The following is a 27973-nucleotide window of genomic DNA, read 5'->3' on the forward strand; positions in this document are numbered from 1 at the left end:
CTGCACATACTGCCTGACCTGCTGAATATTTCTTGCATTTTCTGATTTTAGTTTAGATTTCCAATATTTTAGAGCTTCTATTTATGATCCAAGTATAGTTCAATGAGAAAGGGTTATCTAATAAGCTTGCAGTAAAGCAATCCCAAGAAGGAATGAGCACAGGATGATAGAATTAAGTCTAAAAGTGATGCAGTTCAATTGAAGCAGAACTTTCAATCTACAGAAAGGGATCAAGTTGCAAAATGGGTGAGTGCACTGGGTTATTCCAAGAAAGTGACAACAGTCCACAAACAGTGACTAGATTGAAAGATGTAACCAATATTTCTGGATGGGCTAAGGAATGAGGTACTATAATTGTCACAATGGATTTGGAATTCTCCACCCTAGAAGGCAATGAAACATCAGACATGGATTCTAATCAAAACAGAGTTTGATTTATTTCTGAATAATCGAGGAATCAGATGACATGGGGTTAGTAAGTAAGAGGCTCTGATGTGAAAGATCAACCACAAATTGTGGGGAATGAGCTGTCAGCTGAAATGGTGAATGCGGGCTCAATTTTGACATCTACGAACAATTTGGATGAATACATGGATGGGAGTGGTATGGAGGGCTATGTTCCAGGAGCAGGTCAAAGAGACCAGGCACAATGATACTTGGGCACTAAACTGAAAGGGTTGAGCAGCATCTCTGGAGAAAAAGGAATGGCTGATATTTTGGGCTAAGAGCTTGCATCAGGACTTGAGAGGTAGAAAAGCAACTAATGATTGAAAACTTAATTAACTGAAAAGGTTGGAGTTGGCAGATAATTTTCCTGCATTTTCCAGCAGCTTTTGGATTGATGTTTAGACTGGAGGCAAAACATATGCAACCAAAGCAATGCATAATCATGACAGAGCAAAAGCGTTTAAGCCTGGAAAGGTTTTAAAGAAAATTTCCCAACAGAAATAACAGGGGATGTTTGTTCATCTCTTGTGAGAATGTTGATGTTACGAAAGAATCTAAACAAAATTATGGGAATGTTCTAAATTCATGTTTAATTTTGGTCTTGATGGAAAAGCCTGGCATTTAGCTGAACCAGATAAAGGTTTTTAGTATTAATGCAGGGTATCTTATTGACATGGCGGCAACCCTGGAAGAATGTAGTTTTAATCTCCAATCACCCTTTTGCCACTGAGTAAAAAAACATGGAACCACACTCTTTGGCCTATTGAATCCATGCTGACTATTAACCATTTCCATCGACTCCACACGGATCCCATTTTATTATGCCCACTTTCCCATCAATTGGTCTCCTGCCCAGATTTTATCACTCATCGATACACTTGAAATAATTTACAATTTACCATTCCATGTACTTTTAGATGAGGTTCAATGCAATGTTGTTAATGACGAAAAGATTAAAATCAGATGATGTGCAAGGTGTCAGCTCTGAAAGAAGGCCACAAAATTGAGGATTACTCTTGTATATTAATTTTGGAGAATGTGAGCTTTGTAGGAAAAGCTATCCTTTCTTGCCCGTTCCTAACTGCCTTTGAGAAGGGGGCGATGAGCTGCATTCTTGAAGTGCTACAGTTCTTCTGGTGAAGCAATCCTGACCATAGTACTGTGTCGAGTTCCATGATTTTGAGCCAGTGATGATCACAAGATAAAGGAACAGAAACAGGCCATTAGGCCCATCGAGTCTATTCCATGACCATCCACTAAGCTAAACTAAACTCACACTTAATTCCAATTACCAGCCTTTGCCCCATATCCCTAGATAGCACACATTGTAGCTAGTGTGAGGGAAGGAAAGAATATTTACAGCAATGAATAGGGTACCATTCAAATGGGCTACTTTGCCGTGAATAGCCTCAAGGCTCTTGACAAGCTTTGGTGCTGCAGTCATTCTGGCAAGTAGCAAATACTCTATCGAGGTGACAAAAAATGTGGATGAAGGTAGGGCAGTGGATGTGATCCATTTGGCTTTTGATAAGGTTCCTCATGGGAGGTTAATAAGGAAAGTTCAGTCACTAGGGATTAATACAGAGATTGTGACATGGGTTCAGAGATGGCTGGAGGATAGACAGCAGAGAGTCATGGTGGACAACTGTCTGTCAGGTTGGAAGCCTGTGACAAGTGGGGTGCCTCAGGGATTGGTGCTTGTTTATCATTTATATCAATGATTTAGAGGAGGGTGTTGTTAACTGGGTAAGCAAATATGCGGATGATACGAAAATAGGGAGAGTGGTGGATAGTGAGGTAAATTTTCTTGGATTACAGAAGGATTTGATTTGTTTGGAAGAGTGGGCTGAAGATGGCAGATAGAATTCAATGTAGACAAGTGTGAGGTGCTGCATTTCAGTAAAAATAACCAGAACAGGACATATGCAGTTAAGGGGAGGGCATTGAGGCACGCGGAGGAGCAGAGGAACCTGGCAGGGTTATGGTTCAGAATTAATTGAAGGTAGGTTCCCATGTAGACAAGGTGGTTAAGAAGGCATATGGTATGCTGGCCTTCATAAATCATAGTATAGGGTATAGGAGCTGGGAAGTGATGCTGCGGCTGTTTAAAGCATTGGTGAGGCCTGGTTTGGAGTTCTGTGCTCAGTTCTGGTCTCAAAATTCTAGAAAGGATATAGATAAGTGGAGAGGGTGCAGAGAAGATTTACAAGGATGTTGCCTGGATTACAGGGAGAGATTAAGGAGACTGGGATCTTATTCATTGGAACGTAGAAGGCTGAGAGGGGACTTGATAGAGGTATTTAAAATTATGAAAGGAATTGATAGACCAGACAAAAACAGACTCTTTTGCCTGAGGGCAGGGGAGGTTGGAACAAGAGGGCATGAGTTAAGGGTAAGGGGGCAAAACTTTAGGAGAAATATTAGAGGATGCTTTTTCACTCAGCGAGTGGTGGCAGAATGGATTGATCTTCCAAAAGAGATAGTTACGGCAGGGTCCCTTCTGTCATTTAAGAGAAGGTTGGATGTGTACATGGAGGTGAGGTGATTGGAGGGTTATGGGCGGAGAGCGGGAGGGTTGAGCTAGTGGAGTTGTTCTAATGAACCGGTGCGAACTCGAAGAGCCGACACAGCCTGTTTCCGTGCTGTAAACGGTTATATGGTTATATGATTATATCATAGTCCTGGCTATGTCTTGTAGCTCTTGAAAAAGCTTTGGACTGTCAGGAGGTGAATTATTCCCTGCAGTATGTCCAGCCTCTCAACAGTTCTTGCAGCAATAAAATTTATGCGGATGATCGAGTTTGTGGTCAATAGCGAATTCAGAATGTCGACAGTGGGTGACTTGGTGGCATAAATGCTATTGAATCATTTGTGCAACTTGAATGTTCCTTGCCACTTACCAGCCCATTCCAAGAATTGCTGAAGGTCAGCGGGTGTCGCTCATTTGTTGAGCCCATTCCTAGGATTGCTGAAGGCCAGCGGGTATCGCTCATTTGTTGAGCCCATTCCTGGGATTGCTGAAGGTCAGTAGGTATCACTCATTTGTTGACTAGTTGCAAATAGAATTGAATATTGTGGAATCATCACTGAACATTCTCATTTCAGACATGAAAGAAGCAAGGACATTGATGACGCAGTTTAAGATGCTCAGGATTAGGATGCTGCCCTGTCTTACTTCAGCAGTGATGACTGCAGTGGAGGTGTGTACAGAGGTAATGTTGAGGTGGAGCTGGGTGCAGAAGGGTGCTTGTCCTCGATAATATTTCAGTTAAATGGCAAATAGGAGAGAAACTGAAGGGAAACAAGGGGAACTCCCTGGTGAACTCTAGAGGAAATGCTGTGGGTGAAAAAGAGAAGTCTTTGCAAGTGAATGGACGAAAAGGAAGATATGTAAAATACATGGAAATTTAAAGAAGAAATGATCTATGTCAATTCATAAAGCCAGCACCGAATATGTAATCTCTTTTGAAACACCATCTGCTGGAGTACCTCATTCGATCAAGCAGCTGACAAGGTTTCAGGCCAGAACCCTTCATCCCACTGGGTTCATGTAACTTTTCCTCCACTTTAACACCCACTGATGGTGAAGGTGAAAGTGATCCATAAAAGGTGGTTTCTACATGTTTTCTTGGCAATGACAGCAAGGATTCAAATTGCTGCCAGTGGATTCTGCCTATGTTTATGCTCTCTGCTGCAATTTGTTTTCAAATTATGAATGGAACAATCCAACAGGTGCTTGCTGTGATTCATGAAAAGGCTTATCAAAGTTCCCTTATCTTAAACCTCTTATTTTAAACAAGAGAAGGGGAGCGTCATATCAACACATTGTTCAATGCTGCCACATGATATTTTAATTAGTCAACTCTCTGGGCTTACCCAGGATTCTTCTAGAATTGAACATTGGTCTCCTGGTTATTTCCGTGAGAAATCCTTGAGAAAAATTTGCAAGGTCACCCAGCAACCACTACTGTCATAACTGGAATGGCACGATTTACTCTTTTACGATTCAATGCTGCTTCTCTCACTGTTAAATTAGACACGTCTGTCTAAATCCAGCCAGACCAGTCACACAACAGTGCAGTTTCAGTAGCTTGGGGCATTATGGGTATTTGATGCCTCCCTGATTTTGGTGTTAGATGTCATGTGATCATACTTTCCAGATTAATATAAATGAAAGTCAGTATTCCCTAATGGCAATTTGTTTAAATCTTTAACAGCTTAGAAACAAAGTCTAACCTTTTTCTGACCACAATGATATCTAGGCTAAAATGGTTGAGTTAAAATGATAAGTTGAGGCATGCATCAAAAAGATTCTGGGATCACATAAATTAGTTAATTAAAATGGTTAATTATTAAAGTGGATGGGGTAAAAACTATTTTCTCTCCTTGCAGAGTCCAAGAATCTTAAATGTTAGAGATAAGATGTTTATGGTGAACTGTTGTATTCTTGACAACTTGGCTCCACCCTGTGCTGTGACTGTACTTGTGACCTCCCCCTCTTTTGATCTTGTATAAAGCCTCTAACACTTTGACCCTTCCCCAGAAAGCCAGGGACTCTCTGTCCATTGTGAATAAAAGCCTGTAAATCAGTGACTCAGTTTCAGCCTCACGAGTTATTTACTGAGCATCACTTTTATTCACAATTTTTTTGTTTTATCACTAATAATGGACCAACTCCTGAAACCCGACAAGCTGGAGATCGACCCACAGTCGCCTGATGCCTCAGACAGCTTCAAACTCTGGCTATGCTGTTTTGAGGACTTCCTACAAAACTCAGCCGGCATCGTGCCCTGACGCAAACAGACTGCATCTTCTCTTCTCCCAGGTTGGACCCCAATTATTCCCAATGACCAGAGTCACCACCACATATGTGGAAGCATTGAATATACTCAACGGACAATACAGGGAGAAAGTAAATGAAATAGATGCCAGGCAAATGCTGGTCATTCACAGACAGGCAAATCGGGCAATGAGTTCCTGTGGGGAATGGGCACTCGCAAGGGCGTGCAACTTCCAGGCAGTATTGGCCGCTCAAAATAAGGAGGACGTGATCTGAGATGCCTATGTTGCAGGAATCAGGTCTGACTATGTGCATCAGACCTTACTCGAGCAGAGAAAGTTAGACTTAAAAGGGGCATTTGATCTTCTGAAGTCGCTGTAGATCGCCCTCCACAACGTGGAAGCATACTCTGCAAACAAAACCACACTGAGGTCGCCATCCTGGGACATGGGTCTTCAGGCCACTGATCCACTATCAATGCGATTAACGAGCTCACCTCAGCCACTGTCTCCCAGGAGCACCTGGAGTGCTCCTGCGGCCAGGCAAAACACCCCCAAAAATGTTGCCTGGCAAGAGATGCAACTCGCTCCAAGTGCAGGAAGAAGGACCACTATGCAAGAGTATGCTGATCGCCGATCTCCAGCCCCATCGCAGCTGCATGTGCGGCATGGCAGCTGCCATCTTAGACACCAGCATCTTCCAGGGATGACAACACTGCAGCATTGGGGCCGCCATCTTGGGCCCTGCTGACTTCCGGGGAGACCCACGCTGCCACGTGGGTGCCCCCATTGTGCTCCCCACTCTGGCCTCTGTGGTGCTGGACCAAAACAGTCCTCACCAACTCACCCTCTCCATGATTGTCATCTCCAATAATGACCAGGTGACTAAATTCCTTTTCAATAGGGCGAGCTTTATTCATCCTGACATTGTTCAACATTACTCCCCTGAGGCAAAACTGGTGGTCTACAAAGTCGCTTTAGCCTTAAAGTCTCACTCCACAGAAATCCACAGCTACACTACGGTGACACTGACTGTGCGGGGTACGACATATAGAGACTTTAAACTCCTCATTATGTCGCAGCTCTGCGCGTCGGTTCTGTTGGGGCTTGACTTCCAGTGCCACCCAAAACCCTCCATAACGACCTCTGCCACCCCAGTGTCACAAGATTTTTTCACTTTATCAAATCTTGGCATCTGCCATACTCCATTGGGGATGTCAGAGGAACTGGAACTGCAGGGTCTGTGTGGAGAGCAAGCCACACTTCCACCGACCGGACTGGGTGCACCAGACAGGGTGCACCCGATAAAGCCACGTATGCCTTCGAGTATGGACTTCAAGGACCCCCTTCTCTCCATCAACTGCAATATATATTTGCTCATGGTTATTGATGAGTATTCGTGTTCCCCTTTGCCATTCCCTGCCCTGACATGACCACCATCACAATCCTTGTGGCCCTGCACAACCTGTTTAGCCTGTTTGGGTACTGTCAAACATCCATAGCATCTAGGTATCCTCATTTATGGGCAATGAGCTGCACCAATTCCTGCTGGCCAGGGGTATCACCACTAGCAGGACCATGAGTTATAAGTCCCAGGGGAATGGTTAGGTAGAGAGAGAGGGAATGGCACTGTATGGAAAGCCATCTTCCTTGTCCTAAAGTCCAGGGGACTGCCTGTCTCTCACTGGTAGGAGGTCCTTCCAGAGGTGCTCCATGCCATTCGATCTCTGCTGTGTACTGCTACTAACGCTACCCTTCATAAAAGAATTTACTCCCTCCCCAGGAAGTCCACATCGGGGACCACACTACCCTCCTCGCTGACGTTTCCAGGGCCAGTCCTGCTATGAAAACATGTGAGGGGCCATAAAACCGACCCCCTGGTCAAAAGGGTTCAACTCCTTCAGGTGAATCCCCAATATGAATCCCCATACCCGGATGGGCATGAGGAAATGGTCTCCATCAGGGACCTCATGTATGCAAGGACCCCTGAGGAGCATACCCACCAAGCAGCATCCCCCCTCCTTTCATAGGCATGCAATACATACTGTTGCACCCTCCCCCCACCCCAGTCACTCCAGTTGAGCCGTCTTGCAAATTAGCTGTGGATGACAGAACAGGATGGAGAGGACCTGCTGTTTATTCCATGTTATTAATGATTTTGTGACATTGACTTGGGCATTGCCATCCTCCAGGTTGAAATTAGAAATACTTAGCTTTCTTGAACTCAACAACTAAACTGGAAGAGTTCCTCTCTTCAAATAAATTGAGTAAAAAGAAAGATTTTAGTGAAAGCTAGAAACAACAGCATGCAGTTTCAGAATTTTTCCATTTATCACATAAGTTTTGATTGACTTGAACACTGACCCCATGGTTTACCACAGGCAACTCAAACACAAATGGAATTAACCTTCATTTTTATTGCTGCTCTGTTTCACATTCTGACTGGGAAAGTTTGAATTAAATTTCTAAATGACTCAGCAACCTCCTTTCTTATTCCAGGATAGAATAATCCAATTCGATCTCAGTGATCTCAGTAATCTATGACTAATACAGAAAAATACCCAGCAGAGTTTCACAGAAGCTGTACCATTAAGTCACACACACAGATGTTGACAATAATGGAAAAGTTTAAAAGCCAATGTAAGGAGTGGGGAGATGGTGTGGAAGAAGAGAGAGGTGAAGAGGTTTAAGAATATCCCTGGGTTTAGAGCCTTGGAAACTGTTAGCAAGACTACCAACATGCCAGGAATGGAAAGTTAAGGGAAGTGACCAGAGTAGAAGATGATCTGAGAACCTTTGTGGTAAATCCACTCAGATTTAAATACATTCACAGTTTTGTGGACTCGATCTGTGGTAGATGTGGAGATAAATTATGTGGGCATCCTCAGAAATGTCCTACTCTCACCCCAGAGTTTGCCTTTCTTCACAGAGATGTCCTTTATTTTCAGACCAAAAGTCTATTCCCCTGTTGGGAGACCATAGGACCATAATTACTGCTCCAATAGTAAAGGGTATCGATTAAATAACTGTTTACAGCCCATGGTGGCTTCCATGCCCTGCCACATATACCTGATTGCAGTGAACTGGGATTCACTGGTCATGTGTTGTGCAGATGGCTGGTCCTGCCTCCTGGCTCTGCTCCCATCTGCTCACATATAACCATGGTTTTTTTGCCTAAACTCAGAACTCTTCTGTGAAACTTTACCTTCAATTATAAGCTAATAAAAGCATTTGTTCTCCCTCCAGTCATGAGAGCTTTTATTCACATTACAATTTTATTTGCTTATTTTCTAACGATGGAAGCGCTGCTCAAACCAGATTTAGTGCTGATAGACCCTCTGTCCCTCGACGCGGCTGAAGAGTTCACGTACTGGCTTGACTGCTTCCAGGCCTACCTGAATGTGACCAGTGACGACTTCCACATCGATGAACTCAGGAGGTCCGCACTCGTTTCGAGGGTAGGAATGAAAGGGAATGCAGTCATCAGGGACTGCACCACATATGATGTTGCCATCGAGGCATTAAAGGCTTGGTACTTGAAGTCGCAAAACGAGGCACCAACTTGCTTTATGTCGCCAGTGGCCAGGAGAGACCATCGATGACTACCTGCTGGATCTGTGGATGCTTGCCAAGAAGTGCAGGTATGAAGCGGCTATAGGGCACATTCATGAGGAAGAACAGATCTGGGACACTCTAGTTGCGGGGGTCTGCTCAAGGTACATGAGGCAGCGACTGCTCGAGTTGGGAAAGAAGGACCTGGCTAGTCACGTTGAACTGGCCAAAACACTGGAACAGGCCAGGCTTGAGAATGACAACCTCGAAGCCAGAGAGCTCACTCACCCAGGTGACCCCTTCCAAGGACTGGCTGCTCCCGCTACCCCTGCCCTAACAGCTGCCGCTTCCCATGCTAGGGAGTGCTTTTTCTGTGGCAAGAGCCAACAACCCCGATCTTGTTGCCCGGAAAAAGACAGGGTGTTCTAGCTGTGGCAAGAAAGGGCATTGGGCGAGGGTTTGGAACGTAATGGTTCAATCAGGCAGACGCAGCATGGTTTTAGAAAGATCTTGTTTGACAAACTTGTTAAGATTCTTTGAGGATATAATGGGTGCGGTGGATAGAGGGGAACAGGTTGATGTTGTATATTTGGATTTCCAGAAAGCGTTTGATAAGGTGCCGCACAAGAGACTTATCAGTAAGTTACAGGAAAGTGGAATCCGGGGAAGTATATTGGCCTGGATTGAAAATTGGTTGTCTGACAGGAGGCAGAGAGTTGGGATAAATGGGAGTTTTTCAGGTTGGCAGAGAGTGGTAAGTGGGGTGCCATAGGGGTCAGTGTTAGGCCCACAACTCTTCATTATTTACATTGATGACTTGGAGGAGGGGACAAAATGTGGTGTAGCCAAGTTTGCGGATGACACCAAATTGAGTGGAAGAGCAAATTGTAATGAGGATGTGGAGAGTCTGCAGAGGGATATAGTTAAGCTGGATGAGTGGGCAAAGGTCTGGCAGATGGAGTACAATGTTAGTAAGTGTGAGGTTATCCACTTTGGCAAGAAAAATTAAAGAGATGAATATTATTTAAAGGGTGAAAAACTATAGCATGCTGTTGTGCAGAGGGACTTGGGAGTGCTTGTGCATGAATCGCAAAAAGTTAGGTTGTAGGTGCAGCAGGTTATTAAGAAGGCAAATGGAATGTTGGCCTTCATCGCTAGAGGAATTGAATTCAGGAGTAGGGAGGTAATGTTGCAACTGTATAAGGTACTGGTGAGACCGCATCTGGAGTACTGTGTCCAGTTCTGGTCTCCATATTTGAGGAAGGATATACTGGCTTTGGAGACGGTCCAGAGGAGGTTTACTAGGTTGATCCCTGGGATGAAGGGGTTGACTTATGATGAAAGATTAAATCATCTAGGATTGTATTCGCTCGAGTTCAGAAGAATGAGAGGAGATCTTATAGAAACATATAGGATTATGAAGGGTATGGATAGGATAGATGTAGGAAGGTTTTTTGAGCTGGCCGGGGAAACTAAAATGAGAGGACACAGTCTCAAGATTCGGGGGAGTAAGTAGGACAGAGATGAGGAAAAATAGTTTTTCCCAGAGAGTAGTGAATGTTTGGAATTCTCTAACCAGGGAAGTGGTTGAGGCTTCCTCATTAAACATATTTAAAATTTGGTTAGATAAATTTTAACATGATAGAGGAATTAGGGGATATGGGGAGAAGGCAGGTAGGTGGAGTTAGGTCATAAATTAGATCAGCCATGATCGTATTGAATGGCAGAGCAGGCTTGATGGGCCATTTTTGGCCTACTCCTGTTCCTACTTCCTATGTTCCTATGTTCCTATTTGTTGCGTGAGGGGAAGCCTGTGGAAGTCCATGGCCTGCACTGCTCCTGGATCCGATTCCAGCCCCAAGCCATTTGTCCTGAAACCCACTTACTGCGCTACACACCAACGGAGGGTGGCAGTGATGAAACAGCACGAAAAGGCTGGGTGCCGTGACCCAAATTCAAACTTGGCGCCATCATCGTCAGAGGAAGATGGAGGGCTGCCACCTTGCTGTGCCACAAGGTTGATATTATCTTACCCACGCAGGGCAACCTAGGATGGTGGAGGCGTGGAGGAGCATGGAGTCTCTGAGGACCTAGCCTCAATGGTCCTAGATCAAGGCAGACCTCACCAGGTCAGCAACTCCATAGTGACTGTGAAGGTAAACGGACATTCCATTAAAGCCCTGAACCTCACTTATAACTCTGACAAGTGCGTGTTCAGGACTAAATGGCTGGCTATCCTTGGCTACGTGGTGGAGAATGACATCATTGGCCCCGATCCCGATAGGATGCGCCCCCTGTTAGAGCTCCCCATCCCCAGGACCACAAAGGCTTTGAAGAGATGCCTGGGGTTTTTTCTCATATTACCCCCAGTTGTCCTCTCTTAAAAACCACTGATTTCCCCCTCTTGGCTGAATCCAAAATAGCTTTTAATTACCTCTGGAACCACATTGTGAGAATGTAGCTTTCCAAGTGGAAAGCAATGCTTTGGACATAGCCCTGGCTGCTACCCTCAGCCAGGCGGGAAGGCCGGTTGCATTTTTTTCCATGGACATTACAAGGCCATGAGCTGTGGAACCCATTGGTGGAAAAGAAGGCTCAAGCCATTGTAGAAGTCATAAGGCACTGGAGACACTACCTGGCTGGCACCTCACTGACCAGCGCTCAGTCACATTCATGTTCAATAATGTCAAGAGGGCCAAAATCAAAAATGAGAAGATTACTAGGTAGAGGATCAAACTCTCCACCTACAATTATGACATTGTCTATCGACCGGGAGCCCTTAATGACCCTCCAGATGCTTTAACCAGAGGAAGCTGTACCTCTGCACACACCGGCCAACTGCGGTCTATGCATAATGAGCTCTGCCATCCAGGGGTTACCCGCATGACTCATTTTGTCAAGGCACTCAATTTGCCCTACTCTAAAGAAGACGTCAGGGAAATGACCAAAGCCGCATTTCTACCGCCTTGAAAAGGTGCACCTGATCAAGTCATCCAGGCCCTTTGAATAGCTCAGTGTTGATTTTAAGGGACTTCTTCCCTCCTCGAACGGGAAAACTTTCGTCCTCTCAATCATTGACGAGTACTCCCGCTTCCCATTCGCCATTCCACTTCATCAATTATAAAGGCCCTAGACTCCATTTTCGCCCTGTTTGGGTATCCCAGCTATATTGTCAGTGATTGAGGCTTAGCCTTTATGAATGACAAGCTACTCCAGAACCTGCTGGTGAGGGGGATCACATCCAGCATGACTACTAGCTTCAACTCCTGGGGGATCAAGCAGATTGAAAAGGAGAACGTCACAGTCTGGAAGACTGTCATATTGGCCCTGAAGTCAAAAGGCCTTCAGACTCATGCTGGCAGGAAGTCACCCCTATGGTGCTCCATTCCATCCAGTCACTACTATGTACCGCAACCAACACTACTCCTCACGAGCTCCTATTCACTTTCGAAAGAAGGTTGGCATCAGAACTACACTCCAAACCATCCAGTCCTTCTCAGGAAGCACATGAGGAGAAACAAGACTGACCCCCTGGTGGAAAGGGTGAAACTGCTCCATGCCAATCCCACAATGCCAGGGAGGACACCATCTCCATCAGGGACCTGGCACCTGCCAGAACAGAGGGTCCATTGCCTCAAGTGCCCTGCGAGCCACAGAGCACATTCTTGCCACCCCTGGTCAGGGCCTCAGGGGATCCAGTTCAGGAGGAAAGTGCATTCCCTTCCACCTTTGAGCCAGAGACCCAGCCTGCCTCTCCTCCCTCACAAGGGGACCAGGAGTCCCAAGGAGTCCAAGGCCCCCCAGTGCTAAGGCACTCCATCAGGATCTTCAGACCCCTAGACCACTTAAATATTTAAATTTGTAAATAATTGTATCTTTTTCAACCATTTTTTTCTTAACCCATGTTCTCTGTTTTCATTCACAGACCCTAATTCTACAGGAAGGGGTGAATGCAGTGAACTTGGATTCACTGATAGTGTGTTGTGCTGATGGCTGGCCCTGCCTCCCGGCTCCACTCCCTGGTTTCCCACCTAAACAGAACCCTTCAGAAGACTACTGTGAAGCCCTACCCATAGTTATAAGCTAATAAAAGCATTTGTTCTCCCTCCAGTCGTGAGAGCTTTTATTCATGCTACACTGGTATCCGTGAGATTTGTGGACCCAAGTTTGATTGGGTAACATCTTTTGGCATCTCTGATGTCCTTTTTAGAGTTCATACCTGGACTGGATGTCTAAATCAGGGTCGCCTGACCTGAGCACCTTCGATCTGGTAGGGTCAGTGGGACAGGTCACACAGGTCCAGGTCATCCAATGGAGTTGCTGGGTCAGGTCACGTGGTCCAGTGCTCCTGTGGGGTCAGTAGGTCAGGTCACAGGTCGGGTAATCGGGTGGGGTCTCTGGGTCAGGTCACAGATAGGGCATAATGGGGGGTGGGGGTCTGAAGGTCAGGTCACAGGGTAGGGTGCTCCAGTGGAGTCAAAGGATCAGATCATGGAATTGGTTGCTCCAGTCAGATCAGGTCAGAGCATTGGTCAATCCAATGAGGGAGAGGGCAGTTTGGGCCGATGGCTCATGAGTTGAGTACCTGGAATTTCCCCCATCTAAGGGGTTTTGAACTAAGAATCACAGGCTAACAGTAAAGCCCAGGCTGTTCAGGACTAAGATGAAGAGCACATTCTTTCCATAAAAGTGAGTTTTTGGAATTCTCTCTTCTAGAGGCTCAGTCACTGAGTTTATTCAAAACAGAGAATGGCTCAATTTCTAATATGATGGATTATGTTATATATAGATACGTTTTAAAAGGAGATAAATTGTGGCATGATTTTCATGTAGGTCACATACAAACACTTCAAAACAGATCTTATTTAAAGTGCCAGAGCTCTGCTCAAGCCAGACAGTCCATGCCCCGGGTGCCTTTGCAAAAATTTTGAAGAGTTTTTTACAAGTAAGTGTTAATTGGACATGCTGTGGAGTAATGGATTATTGTTTTGGAAAGTAACAGATGAAACGGACTCAGAAGATTGGGCCGGTGCTGCAGTCTGAGTACAGTTTGCTGTTCTAAGAGGTTCATGTGGTTTTACTCAGAGAGAGAGTTCAGTTTCTATGGTTCAGGAGCAGTGGCTGGGACTGGAACAGGAAAATCTGGGAAGCTTGTGCAAAAACCCCATTTTGAAGATGGGTTGTGAGTTCTTAGTTCAACCTGGTCAAAGCCCTTGTGGTCTGGCTGTATAATGTTTCACTTGAAATATGGAAAACAAAAAAGGAACTCTGTGGTGACCTGAAAGAAAGAGGTTATTATCTGGAAAACCCTGATGGGGCAAGTTGCTTTGGCAAGACACTGACGAGGCTGATTAAAAGGATCAGTTTGTGTCCAGGAACAACAAATCTCTCTCTGAAAACCGACAAGAACCTTCCTGAGCGGTAACCATTTACCTTTCAAACACTAATGCCTGGTGAAATTCATAAATGTTAAATTCTGTGGACAGTACAAGAATTGTCTGATACCTGTGAACTTGGAGGAGTGAGAAGTGAGATTGGACTGTGAATCAAAGAACTTTTTTTTGAACTTACACACACATTACATACACGTGCGCTTAGAATTAGAAGGGGGTTAAGTTAATAGTAATAAGTTAAAGTTTGATCCTGTTTTCATATTTAAAGATAATTAAAAACAACTTTTGTTTATGTAACCATTTCTCTTGGTGAATTTCTATTGCTGCTGGGTTTTGGGGTCCTCTGGGCTCATAACGCTAGACATTTATGGATGTTGCAGTGTGTATATTTATTAGCACCTGTCTGTATGAATGAACTGTATGGGCTGGCCTGCCTCCCTGAACCTGCGACTCCTCCCCTCAGGCATCCCCATAAAGGCTGTTGCATCCAAACTCTTCCCTCAGTGCCTGCCTTGGAACTGTGCCAGCAACATGTGAGATGTGTTGATGTCTTAAGGTGATTAAAGCATATTAAGACATATTAATGTGGTTGATCAATAGTGTTACATGCTGCAAAATGATGTTGAGATAGATCAGCCATGATCCTGATGAATCGTGGAGCAAGTTTGAAGGGCCATATAGCTTACTCTTTCTTTTGTTCTTGCTCGTAGAACTATTAAAAAATTTGTCATCTTGGGCAACTTCAGAAACAAGTGAAATGTTAACATTGTTGCAGTTCTGAGGTAAAGGAAAAGAAGAAAGAAAAAATATTAAATGTTATTTATAATGCAAGATGTAATTGATGTTCTTGTAATTCCAACAGTGTAACTTGTTTAATTGTGAGGTTCATGAAATTCAAGGATAATTATATAAATGGAACTTCCAAAAATCAAGGAGCCTTAGAGAGAAAAACCCACATTAAAAACAACCATTATTTTGTTATGAATTTTCAGAAACATCAAATACACACAAACATTGTGCAGAGAACATTTTTTTGTAATTTATTTATTGCTTTGTCCAATAAAGGACATCAGTGTGGGTGGCAGGGGAAAGCAGCAGTTGTGGCTGCAGTCTCAGAGATTTAGGGACAAAAATTCCCTCCTGACCTTGGATGCGATTGGTCTGTGTGGAGTTTGTGTGTTTTTCCCATGAATGCATAGATCTCTGGTTTCCTTCCATTTTCCAAAGCTATGGTGAGAGGTTAATTGTCTGTTGCATTTATCAGGATGTCAAAGAGAAGTTGATCAGCATGCAAAAGAGAATAAGGTACAGGAGAGGAGGAAATGAAATCAAGGTCACAGTGTTACATTTTTTATTATGTCTTCAAGGTTTGCCAACATCCTCATTTTATGCAACCTGCATGTCCCTTCGTTTTTTGGGTGCTCCTGATGTAAGCAACTCCATGGGTGATTGTTCTTCCAAAGCGAGGTTGCGGCAATAAATGTTGGTATGTAACTCCACTGCAGTCCTGACCACCATCCTGCGCATATTTTAACACTTGACAGCAGTTCTTGCATTGTGTCATCTGATTGATCAAAATGAATTACAATGGGATGATGGAAACACATCTGCTGGAGGTGATACATTTGCTGTAGAAGCAAGTTCTTGGGAACTAGATAACTGCATTCATGCTGAAACAGAGGGGAATGAAGCCTGCTGCTGGCCCATACCTTTAGGTTCAATAGCTCTTCAACCTTCCTGTACTACTCTAACCAGGGCTGAGGGGGGGGGGGGGGGGAGGGGGGTGGGAGGTGGTGACTTGCATGCTTTGAGTTTGGGTTCACAGCAGGACCCGATAGGAGGCTGGGTAGCCACAGAGGTTACAGTAGTGCAGGAAGCAGTGGATTGGAGGAGGTGGTGGGGATCTATGTACACCCAGTGTCTCTGAAAGGATTCTCTTCTCCTTCTCTTTCTCATCTTGATAGGGCTGCTGGATGAGAGGCACCTCTTTGTGTGCCTTTATGAGGAAACATTGAGGAAAGCAAATTTTTGTGTATTTTGTGTACATGACAATAAAGAAATCTTGATATACAATTTCTTGCATGGTTTAACTCTTTGATACTGTACCCTAATTTTTACTGCAGAATAACAACTTCCCCCTCAATGTCAGCAAACTGAAGGAACTGGTCACTGATTTCAAGAAGTGGAGGTGATCACACATCCTGTGTATATCAATAGTGCTGAGGTGGAAAAGGTGGAGACCATCATTTTCTTGTCTAGGTCTAACCATATTGATGTTACAACCAAGAAAGTGCACCAGAAACCTTATTTTAGAAGCCTGAGGACATTTAGTTTATTCCCTGAGAGTCTTTTACCAACTTTTACAGGTGCACCATAGAAAATATCCTGCTCGGATAATCACATCCTGCTACAGGAAATGCTGCACCCAAGACCACCAGGAACTACCAAGAGTGGTGAACACAGCTCAGCCCATCACACAAACCAACCTACCCTCCACTAACTCTAACTGTATCTCCCTCTGTTGTGGGAGAACTGTTAAAATATTAAATCACTCGTTCACCTCATCACACCCTCTTCCATCAGGCTAAAGGTACACAAGAGCATGACTGCCCAGCTTTAAAGGCAGTTTCTTTCCTCCTGTTATCAGATGCTAGAATAGATCTCACACTGGCAAAAGATCATGCCCTTGAACTGCCTTTTATAACTGTACTTTTCTCTATACCCTGCACAGTTTGACCACTGTTACATTACTCCTTGCGCTGTAATCTTATTTATTTATTTGTCATCATTACATTATCTACTGTTTAAGTTGAATTGCCTGGATAGCAAACAAAATGAAGCTTTTTACTACATTTTTGTTCTTGGAGTTGTAGAGTCATAGAGTGTAGAAACAAACCCTTCAGCCCATCTTGTCCACACTGACCAAAATGTCTCACCCAGATTAGTCTCACCTGCCTTGTGTTTGGCTTGTGACAATGAAACAATTGATTTATTCATTTGATTTAGAACATAGAAATCTACAGCACAGTACAGGCTCTTCAGCCCACAATGTGGTGCTGGCATAATAACCTACACTACCAAATATCTAGTATTTCCTTACTGTATAACACTCTGTATAACATGTTCCTATCCAATAGTCTCATTCACACACCACTCTCAGTATGAAGAACTCAACTCTTGCATCCCCCTGTACTTACTCCCAAGCACCTTAAAACTGGTGTTAGCCATTTTAACCTCAGGAAAAAGCCTCTGGCTCATATCATCTTGTACACCTCTATCAGGTTATCCTCATCCTCCATCACTCCAAGGTGAAAAGACCAAGTTCATTCAACCCATCCTCATCAAGAATGAACTTCAATCCAGGAAACATCTTTATAAATTTCCTCTTCACCCTCTCTATAGCATCCACGTCTTTCCTGCAATGAAGTGACCAGAACTGAACACAATATTCCAAGCGGGGTCTAACCAAAGTTTTATGTAGCTGTTAAATTAACTCACAGCTCTTTAACTCAATCCTATGTTTAATGGAGGCCAACACATCATAGGCCTTCTTCACAACACATCAACCTGTGCAGCAACTGTAAGTATCCCATGGACATTTGACCCCAAGATCTCTCAGTTTATCCACACTGCTCAGAAACACCCCATGTATTCTGCTTTATGAACCGCCACACACTTTTCTGGGTTAAACTCGATCTCCCACTTCATGTCTGCATCTTATTTATGTATCTTTGTAATCTCTGACAGCCCTCTAGACTATCCACAACACAACTCAATTTTGTGTCATCTGCACACCTACTAACTTGGCGGTGAGAATGCTGAACAACCAAAGGAACTGCTCACACTGACCACCCGAGATTCTAATATTTACAAAACAAGATTTATTTATTTGTATATATAAATATTGTCCTGCATGTGTATTGTATGTATGTTACATCTGTGTTATATTTGTGTTTCTCCGTGTTTTGCACCGAGGACTGGAGAACACTATTTTGCTGGATTGTACTTGTGCAATCAGATGACAATAAACTTGAAGTAAAACATGAAAATCTGCAGACACCGTGGTTAAAGTAACAACACAATGCTGGAGAAAATCAGCAAGTGCAATAGTATACTTTTTGGAACAAAGATAACCAATGTTTTGTGCTTGAGATATGGACTGTTGTAGAGTTTGAGAACAGCAGGGAATACAGAAGGGGAGCAGTAAAAGAGAATCCCACAGAACTCCCTTCAGAGAGAAAAGCAGAATTTTCCCTCAAAAAGATATCACAGAGTTTTAAAGTAGACAAGTAAAACATGAAAGTCAGCAGGAAATGTGGTTGAAGTAAAAACACAATGCTGGAGAAACTCAGCAAGTCAAACAATGCACTTTATAGAGCAAAAATAAAGATACATAACCAATACATGACCATAAACTTAACTTGAGTTACTTGAGTTACAGGTATTAACCCACCCTTCCACTTCCTCATCCAGGTCATTCATAAAAATCAAAAGAAAACCTTTAATCTCAATGGCATCTCCAATAAAAATGGTGCAAGGAAATATTGGGTGATTTTACCATGGAAGTTTTACTGCAAATACGTTTATTGTTGAATTTTTTGAAGAGGTGACCAGAAAGGTTGATGAAGGTAAGCAGTTGATGTGGTCTATTGGGATTTTAGTAAGGCTTTCGATAAGGTTAGTGAGAAAGGTTCAGTCTCTAGGGATTAATATAGAGATAGTCAGATGGGCTGGAAGATAGGCATCAGAGAGTCATGGTGGACAACTGTCTGTCAGGATGGAGGCCGGTGACAAGCGGTGTGCCTCAGGGATCGGTGTTGGGTCCTTTGTTGTTTGTCATTTATATTAATGATTTGGATGATGGGGTGGTAAATTGGGCGAGTAAATATGCATACGATACAAAAATTGGGGGAGTTGTGGATAGTGAGGAGGGTTTTCATAGACTACAGAAGAATTTGGACTGTTTAGAAAGGTGGGCTGAAAGGTGGCAGATGGAGTTTAATGTAGATAAGTGTGAGGTGCTTCATTTTGGGAAGAATAACCAAAATAGGATGTATGCAGTGAAGGGGAGGGCATTGAGGAATGCAGAGGAAGAGAGGGATCTTGGAATAATGGTTCAGCATTCCTTGAAGGTGGATTCCCATGTAGATAGGGTGGTGAAGAAGGATTTTGGTATGCTGGCCTTTATAAATCATAGGAGCTGGGAGGTGACGCTGAGACTATTTAAGGCATTGGTGAGGCCAAATTTGGAGTATTGTGTGCATTTCTGGTCTCCAAATTATAGGAAGGTAATAAATAAGGTAGAGAGGGTGCAAAGAAGGTTTACAAAAATGTTGACTGGATTGCAATATCTTGAATATGGAGAAAGATTGAGTAGACTGGGACTTTATTAACTGGAGTGTAGAAGGTTGAGAGGGGATTTGAAAGAGGTATTTAAATTTATGAAGGGAATAGTTGGAGTAGATGTGAATAAGTTCTTTCCCCTGAGGGTAGGGGAGATTGGAACAAGGGGTCATAAGTTAAGGGTTAGGGGGCACAACTTTAGGAGTAATATAAGACAATGCTTCTTCACCCAGAGAGTGGTGGCTGAATGGAATGATCTTCCGGAAAAAGTAGTTACGGCAGGGTCAATTCTGTCTTTTAAGAGGAGGTTAGATGAGTACAGACAAGTTGCTCTTGTGTCTAGGTGTGGGCTTGCAGGCGCCTCAGATTGAAGAGACTGCCGTCCGTGCGGTACCGGATGTAAACAGCGTCTTCATTGTTGAGGTCTTTCATGGCTTGTTTCTGCATCATGCTGAAGAAGATTGAAAAGAGGGTTGGTGCGAGAACGCAGCCTTGCTTCACGCCATTGTTAATGGAGAAGGGTTCAGAGAGCTCATTGCTGTATCTGACCCGACCTTGTTGGATAACCATGTTGAGGAACTTTGGGGGGCATCCGAGGCCCTCTAGTATTTGCCAAAACCCTTTCCTGCTCACGGTGTCGAAGGCTTTGGTGAGCTCTTCAGCGCTTGACGTCCTGTTTTGCGGAAACTGCCAAAATATTTGGCCTGGAAGTTAGCCTGAAGAAAACGGAGGTCATCCATCAGCCAGCTCCCCACCATGACTACAAGCCCCCCCACATCTCCATCGGGCACACAAAACTCAAAACAGTCAACCAGTTTACCTATCTCGGCTGCACCATTTCATCAGATGCAAGGATTGACAACGAGATAGACAACAGACTCGCCAAGGCAAATAGCGCCTTTGGAAGACTACACAAAAGAGTCTGGAAAAACAACCAACTGAAAAACCTCACAAAGATTAGCGTATACAGAGCCATTGTCATACCCACACTCCTGTTCGGCTCCAAATCATGGGTCCTCTACCAGCATCGCCTACGGCTCCTAGAACGCTTCCACCAGCGTTGTCTCCGCCCCATCCTCAACATTCATTGGAGTGACTTCATCCCTAACATTGAAGTACTTGAGATGGCAGAGGCCGACAACATCGAATCCACGCTGCTGAAGATCCAACTGCGCTGGGTAGGTCACGTCTCCAGAATGGAGGACCATCGCCTTCCCAAGATCATGTTATATGGCGAGCTCTCCACTGGCCACCGTGACAGAGGTGCACCAAAGAAGAGGTACAAGGACTGCCTAAAGAAATCTCTTGGTGGCTGCCACATTGACCACCGCCAGTGAGCTGATATCGCCTCTAACCGTGCATCTTGGCGCCTCACAGTTCGGCGGGCAGCAACCTCCTTTGAAGAAGACCGCAGAGCCCATCTCACTGACAAAAGACAATGGAGGAAAAACCCAACACCCAACCCCAACCAACCAATTTTCCCCTGCAACTGCTGCAACTGTGTCTGCCTGTCCCGCATCGGACTTGTCAGCCACAAACGAGCCTGTAGCTGACGTGGACATTTACCCCTCCATAAATCTTCGTCCGTGAAGCCAAGCCAAAGAGAAAGAGAGATGAGTACGTGGATGTGAGGGGGTTGGAGGGTTATGGGCAAGGGAGTGGGTAGGTGGAACTAGTGGAGTTTGACATAAATCGGTGCGGGCTAAAGTTGACATGATTTATAAAGGCCGGCATACCAAAATCCTTCTTCACCACCCTATCTACATGGGAATCCACCTTCAAGGAATACTGAACCCAATATGGCCTGTTTCCGTACTGTAAATTGTTATAAAGTTATATATGGTAAGTAAGTTTACATTGTGGTGCATTTGACATTTACTCTGGTTGTCACTGATGCAGCCCAGATAAAACACCCAAACCTTGTCCTTTGTGGTTGGAGTTCCCTGAAAGCATTTTCTACCAGCACATCTACACCACTTCCCTGGTAGTGAGAAAGCTTTTGTTTTTCATATCACTACATCATTTGACTAACAAGGATTTCCTGTTTTACAATCTTGATGAAATCCCCTTTTATTTCACTACAAGCTCAAATTAGCAATGTGGCTACACTATGACACACAATTTAACAGCTTGTGGGAACTTGAAATAGTTACCACCATCTCACAGGAGTTGTTGGTGGAACAGTCTGCTGCTTGCAGTTCCCACTAATGGACACAATGAGATGGGAAGAATGGGTTTAATAAATTAAAACTATTGCTTGTCATAAAATAATTCTGTTTAACTTAAAACCATTAATTTTATTTCAGTTTACTTCGGCTGTTCTTTAATAAATTATGAAAGCTTCTGCCATGGAGGATGCAAACATTCAAAAGGAGTCGAACGAACTTCACTAAATACTGTATAAACATCAATTTTAAGGGCTCCTTTCATTTGTGTGCACATCAGACATTCCAGGCAGGCCACTTGAAACGTGAACCCAAGTCACAGCATCAAATGACTTAAACAAAAGACGTTTTCACAAACCAAAACACAAATTGAATCAAGTTAAGCAGAATTCCTTGTAAGTATTTGATTATTTTGGGAGCTATTTCTCACCACGTCGATACATCTTTAAGCATCAATGTATATTAAAGTATATAAAGCTAGTGGAAGAATATTCTATAAACTGGTCACCAGCTGCTTTGTTAGTAAATAAAATGGAATCTAAAATACACTGTCATTCAATGTCTACAAATATAATGAAACAGCTTGTGAGACACATAAACAGGAATTTCATCAGTGCTGTGCAGAGTAGGGTTGCTTATTTTAAGTTACATAAACCTGACTGTATCATTGATTTTGTCTCATGTGGTCACTTCAGTCACAACAAGCTAAGCACTGGATGGTAGATGCCATCAATTCTGTAGAATCAAAGTGCCCCATCAGCCATCACTTCCATTGGCTTCCCTGACACCCAGCTGAACCACAGCCCTAGCTGAGTGTCTATTTCAATTTCTGGCCCATTCATCACAAGGAATTCTTACTTTTGTTTCAATGAGATTCCACACTTCCAATCCACTTCAGTATACTAGATAAAGCCATCAGTAATAACTTTATAATCCATTGTTCTCCTGGCTGATCTCCAAAACCCAACCCTCAATTTTCTGCTCTGCATCCTCAGTTTCTCAATGATGCGTTAGTCACCAGACCTGACTCTTCAATTTAGAGTTCTCACCTTTGTGCTTAAACCTCTATCTGACCTTGTTCCTCAATCAGTCCACCCGGCGTTGGCCTTGCCTGCTCCCCCCCCCCCCCCCCACACAAGCATCTCTAGCATTACCTATGTTTAATTGTTTCAGCATCCATTCTGCAATTGTTTTTACAAGCCTGTTGGAATCTCTACCTCCCCTTCCCCTGCCCTTAACTCCAACACTTTCTGTAGTCACCTGCCCCTTAAAAGTTCCTTCTTTTTCCTGGTGTATAATAATTTTTTGTCCAATTTTGCTTTCAGAGACTGTGTTGGGACACGATTTCAAAGGATAGAAGTTATCACCAAAGCTGTCACTGAATCTAGATTTACGCTTCAATCTTGCAGTTCCTGTCTCTCACACCCATTTGACCAATTCCACTACAAAACTTTTGATGTTTCCCTCCACCATCATATTTCAGTTCTGTGCTCCCTTTCTATCCCATTCTGCATGCTACATAGCCACCAATATTTCGATCCACATCTCTTTACACGCACCAATTACCTTGTCCCCTCAGAACCACATAGGATCTATCTCTCACTTTTTAAAAACGTAACTCGGGTGTAGGTCATTTGGGTGTAATTGGACGGCCTGAGCACTTAGGCCAAAAGGGCCTGTTACCATGTTGAATGACTAAATTTTTTAAAAAGTATCAGTCATTTGAAACTGGCCCATATGATTTGCATTAACTGAAGCACAAGTATCTTGTCCATCCTTGGGATAGAACAAATTTAGTCATTACTTGATTAACACTTCTCTAATACTGGAAAGGACCCATCTGATAGGTAATATCTATAATCTGCAATGAAGATTCACCAGATTATTCTGGATGGCTTCAGAGATATTAAATAGACCAGGACTGTACTCTCTCGAGTTCAGAAGAATGAAAGGTGATCTCATTCAGACATTAATAATTCTTAAGGTGTTTTGCAGTGAAGCTGCAACACCACTTCTTCCCTGGTTGAGGTATCCACAACCAGGGGTCAAGGATCAACTCAAGAGGTCAACCAATCAGCACAAAAATGAGATAAAAATATCTCTTCAAAGAGAGAATAGTAAATCTTCCAAATTCTTCAAGCAATGGGCGGTTCATTCACGGAGTACATTCAAGATAAAATTCAATACATTTCAAGACAGTACAAGGGATGCAAGTTTAGTTCAGAAAAGCGATGCTGAGTTAAAAGATCAGCTAAAATCTAACTGAAAAAAGACGACTTGAAAATGTTGAGGGCCAAGTAGCCTAGATGTGCTTGTATGGATAACGTTAATGATAATGAGTTAATCACCATACACATTGAACAATGTACATATGCAACAAAGTTCTTATTTACTGAAGCTGAACAGGTACTTTGTAAAAATCACAACTACAAACAAAATTCCTTTTGCTGTTATGTTTGAATCATTCATGGGAGCTTGCTTTAGGCATGTATAGCTGTGTTCATTTCAGTTCTGATTATTTACATTTTTACAATTGTTTTTGTGATTGCATTTGTTTTCTTTTTCTTCATAAATAAGAGTTTATACTTTTCCCCTATCTTTTTTAATAATCTTTCTTCATCCAGCTTGCATCTGGGCCAACTAACATTCCCAGTGCATGATATTATATCCGGTGTGTGGAGGGAGCAGTGGCCTTTCCAGCCTACCTTTGACATCAGCTTCAGGATAACAGGCTGCTGCTTCAACAGGAGGATGGAACATGTCACTTCTCAATTTGGAACATGTTCAGTCCATTTGGATTCAATTATTGTTCTCATTTCATAAGAAGATCTTTAATCTACTACACTGGACAACAACTTTTTTCAAAAGGTTTAAAAAAACTTATGCCACTGTCAGTGACATAGATTCCTGTGGTTAATATAAACAGCAGAGAGACACCAGAGGGTCTAACTCACCATGCTGACCAAGTGCCAGCCTAAGTTAGTCCCAGTTATCTGCATTTGGCCTATAATGTCGTTTAAATGTTGGAATTGATCCTGTCTTTATATTGCCTCAGGCAGCTCTTTCCATCTACCCACAATCTTTCTGCGAAAAATTTCTCCTTCAGATGTTTTTTTAATTATCCCCCCCTCCCCTCTCACCGTAAGCTGAGGCCCTCTAGTTTTAGATTTTCTTATTATGGTCATCATTCACCTACATTCCTCATGATTTTATATGCCTCTATAGGCTCACTTGTCAGCCTTCTGTGCTCCAGGTAAAACAGTCCCAGCTAGATAGTCTTTCATAAATAGTGCAGCACAGAAATGGTCCTTTGGCCCAAAATTTCATAGAACCATACCACAGGGCTTTTGTCCTTCTAGTCTGTGCTGAACTATTTATCTGCCTTCTCCCACTGACCTCCACCCAGTCCATAACCCTTTCATCAATGTACCTGCCCAAATTCTTCTTAAATGTTAAAATTGAGGCTGCATTCACCACTTCAGCTGGCAGCTCGTTCCACACTCCCACCATTCTCTGTGTGAAGAAGTTTCCCCAAAGCTTTTCATCTTTCACCCTTAACCCATGCCCTCTGGTTTGTATCTCACCTACCCTCAGTTGGAAAAGTCTACTTACATTTACTGTCTATGCCCCTCATAATTTTAAATACCGCTATCATATCTCCTCTCATTCTTCTATCGTCCAGGGAAAAAAAGACCAAACCTGTTTAATCTTTCCTTGAAACTGGCAACATCCTAGTAAATATTACCTGGACTCTTTCTATCTTATTGATATATTTCCTGTGGTTAGGTGACCAGTTCTCCAAATTTGGCCTCACCATTGTCTTTACCGTAACATCCCAACTTCTATATTCAATATTTAGTACAATTTATTGATTTTCTTTTGTTCTCTCTGAATTGCACAGATAGTTTGTTTACATTCATTATCTGTTTACAGTTCTTTTATTTGTTTACCGTAAATATTCGTGTATAATGCGTTTAGTGTAAAATGCAACCCCCCCCATTTGTGAGGGGAAAAATTTTACCCGTGTATAATACGACCCCCCTCCCCTCGCCCACCCGAGTCGCGCTGGCACCTCTCCTCCCTCGCCCGCCTGAGTCGCGCTGCCATCTCTCCCCCCCAACCTAGTCGTGCTGCGTCTACACCCTCTCCCGCCTGAGTCACTCTGCCGTCTCTCCCACCCTCGCCCACCTGAGTTGTGCTGCCATCTCTCCCCAATGATTCACACTGCCATCTCACCTCCCTCCTCTCCACCCAACCTAGTCGTTCTGTCATCAATGTAGTCAGCTGCTGATAATGAGTGGTTCAAAATGAACCAGCAAACATCGTACTGCCCACAGAGCTTTCAATGGTTGCATCTTCAAGTTGTATAGAATGTATCGGCAGCCGACTACATTGCTAAAACTGGCAGATATTTTTTAAAAATTTTACTCCCATGTATAATGTGACCACCTCCCCCCCCCCCACTTTGAGCTTGAATTTCGGTACAAAATTGTTCGCATAATACTCGAATATTTATGGTACATATTTACGCTGCGCACAGTTTATTATTGCACTGTAGCGCCCTGTGGGCCACTCCATGGGGTGACACAGCAAACAGTTGTCGAACATGATGATCAAGCAGGCAGCACGTGGAATGAGACACCTGCTCCCATAGGCCACAGGAATAGCAGTCGAAACGGCCAATCACAGCCAGTGGATCACAGGGGTGGTGACGCGGCCGGCTGCCTATAAAAGGCAGAGCTGCAGCCCAATAAAGTCAGTGTTGATTACACTCCCTTGGTGTACGAACCTTCTTTCTACCTCGAGTTATAACCCGAGCTATAACCATAGAGACCCCGCCATAGTGGTGATCCTGACTGGATCCAATGATGGAGGAACAGCCTACAATCAACACCTTAGCGATGAAACTGCTGGGCTTCTGGACATCGCAACCACGAGTGTGGTTCCAGCAGGCTGAGACACAGTTCGCCATTTGCCGGATCTCTGCAGATGACATGTGCTACTACGATGTGGTCAACGTCTTCAATCAAGACACTGCAACCCTCATCATTGATTTCCTCCAGCAGTCCCCGGAGCAAGGGAAGTATGTGGCCATCAAGAAGCTATTAACCTGCGCTTTCAGACTCTCAAAGTGCAAGCAGGTGGCCCAACTGCTGCACATCGATGGTTTGGGGGCAGTGCCCCTTCCACCATCATGAGCATCATGCTCTCACTCAACAGTGGCTACACCTCTTGCCTGCTGTTCCAGCAGATCTTTTTGGAGTGGCTGCCTGAAGTCATCCGGCTGCTCATCGTGGAGGAAGACTTTGACGACCCCAGGAGGATGGCTGTCCAAGCAGATGTGCTATGGGCGGCAAAGGTGGACACCTGCATTTAATTTGAACAGGTGACGCACCTCATCAGCAATGCCCAACCAGGAAGTCCATCGACCAACTATCCGACCACCCAATTTACACACCCCACCAGTGAGAAGTACTGTTTCTATCATCGACGGTGGGGTACCGAGGCGTGTTGATGCCGCTTCCCCTTGAGCATTCCAGGGAAACGCCAAGGCCGCCCGTCATTGATGGCTGGTATGACAGGCCAACTGCATAGCCTCCTCCACATCCAAAACTCCCTGTCGGGCTGACGTTTCTAGGTGGACACCGGGGCACAGTACAGCTTCCCCATCCAGCCTCGAGGCTCACAGCGGCAAGTTCATACATATGGCACCCGTACAATTCCCCTCCGCTTTGGGGACAGACAATTCACTTGCAAGTTTACGGTGGTGGCTGTACAACAACCATTATTGGGTGCTGATTTCCTGACAGCCAACTCCCTACTGGTGGAACACACCCAGGCATTTCAGACACTCTCGGTCAAGGGCATTGATCTTACAATTCACTATCTGTACTCTGTGACTGGCAACAATGAATTTGCTCGAGTCTTAGTGGAATTCCCCTCCATCGCTATGCCCCATTTCAACTTGGCCGAACCAAAACATGGTGTGAGACACCAAATTATTATGGAGGGCTCTCCCCTCCATGGCAGGTCGTGGTGTCTTCCCCCTGAGAAACTCAACCTGGCTAGAGAAGAGTTTCGAAAGATGGAAGAACTTGGCATTGTGCATGGTCCTCCCCCCTCCATATGGTACCTAAGGCAGCTGGAGGTTGAAGGCCGTGCAGAGACTACCGCCACCTTAATAAGGCCACCACACCCGACAGATATCTCCTGCCCCATATTGCAGGACTTCATTGCTAATCTGCAAGGGGCACGGATATTCTTTAAGGTGGACCTCATCAGGGTATCACCAGA

At 44.0% G+C, this 27973-nt stretch overlaps 1 long non-coding RNA gene across 2 annotated transcripts; it reads left to right on the plus strand.

Moving 5' to 3' along the window:
• The first annotated feature begins 423 nt into the window (after nt 1–423).
• LOC138756090 (uncharacterized) lies at nt 424–12879 on the plus strand. 2 transcript variants are annotated; one of them, XR_011352737.1, is made up of 4 exons: nt 424–471; nt 3351–3470; nt 3553–3659; nt 12704–12879. It is a non-coding gene; the product is annotated as an uncharacterized lncRNA (long non-coding RNA). The 2 variants fall into 2 exon arrangements; XR_011352735.1 differs by having other exon boundaries at nt 3553–3647.
• Nucleotides 12880–27973: the final 15094 nt, after the last annotated feature.

This window comes from Narcine bancroftii, chromosome 3 (genome assembly GCF_036971445.1).
Source record: "Narcine bancroftii isolate sNarBan1 chromosome 3, sNarBan1.hap1, whole genome shotgun sequence".
Classification (NCBI taxonomy): domain Eukaryota; kingdom Metazoa; phylum Chordata; class Chondrichthyes; order Torpediniformes; family Narcinidae; genus Narcine; species Narcine bancroftii.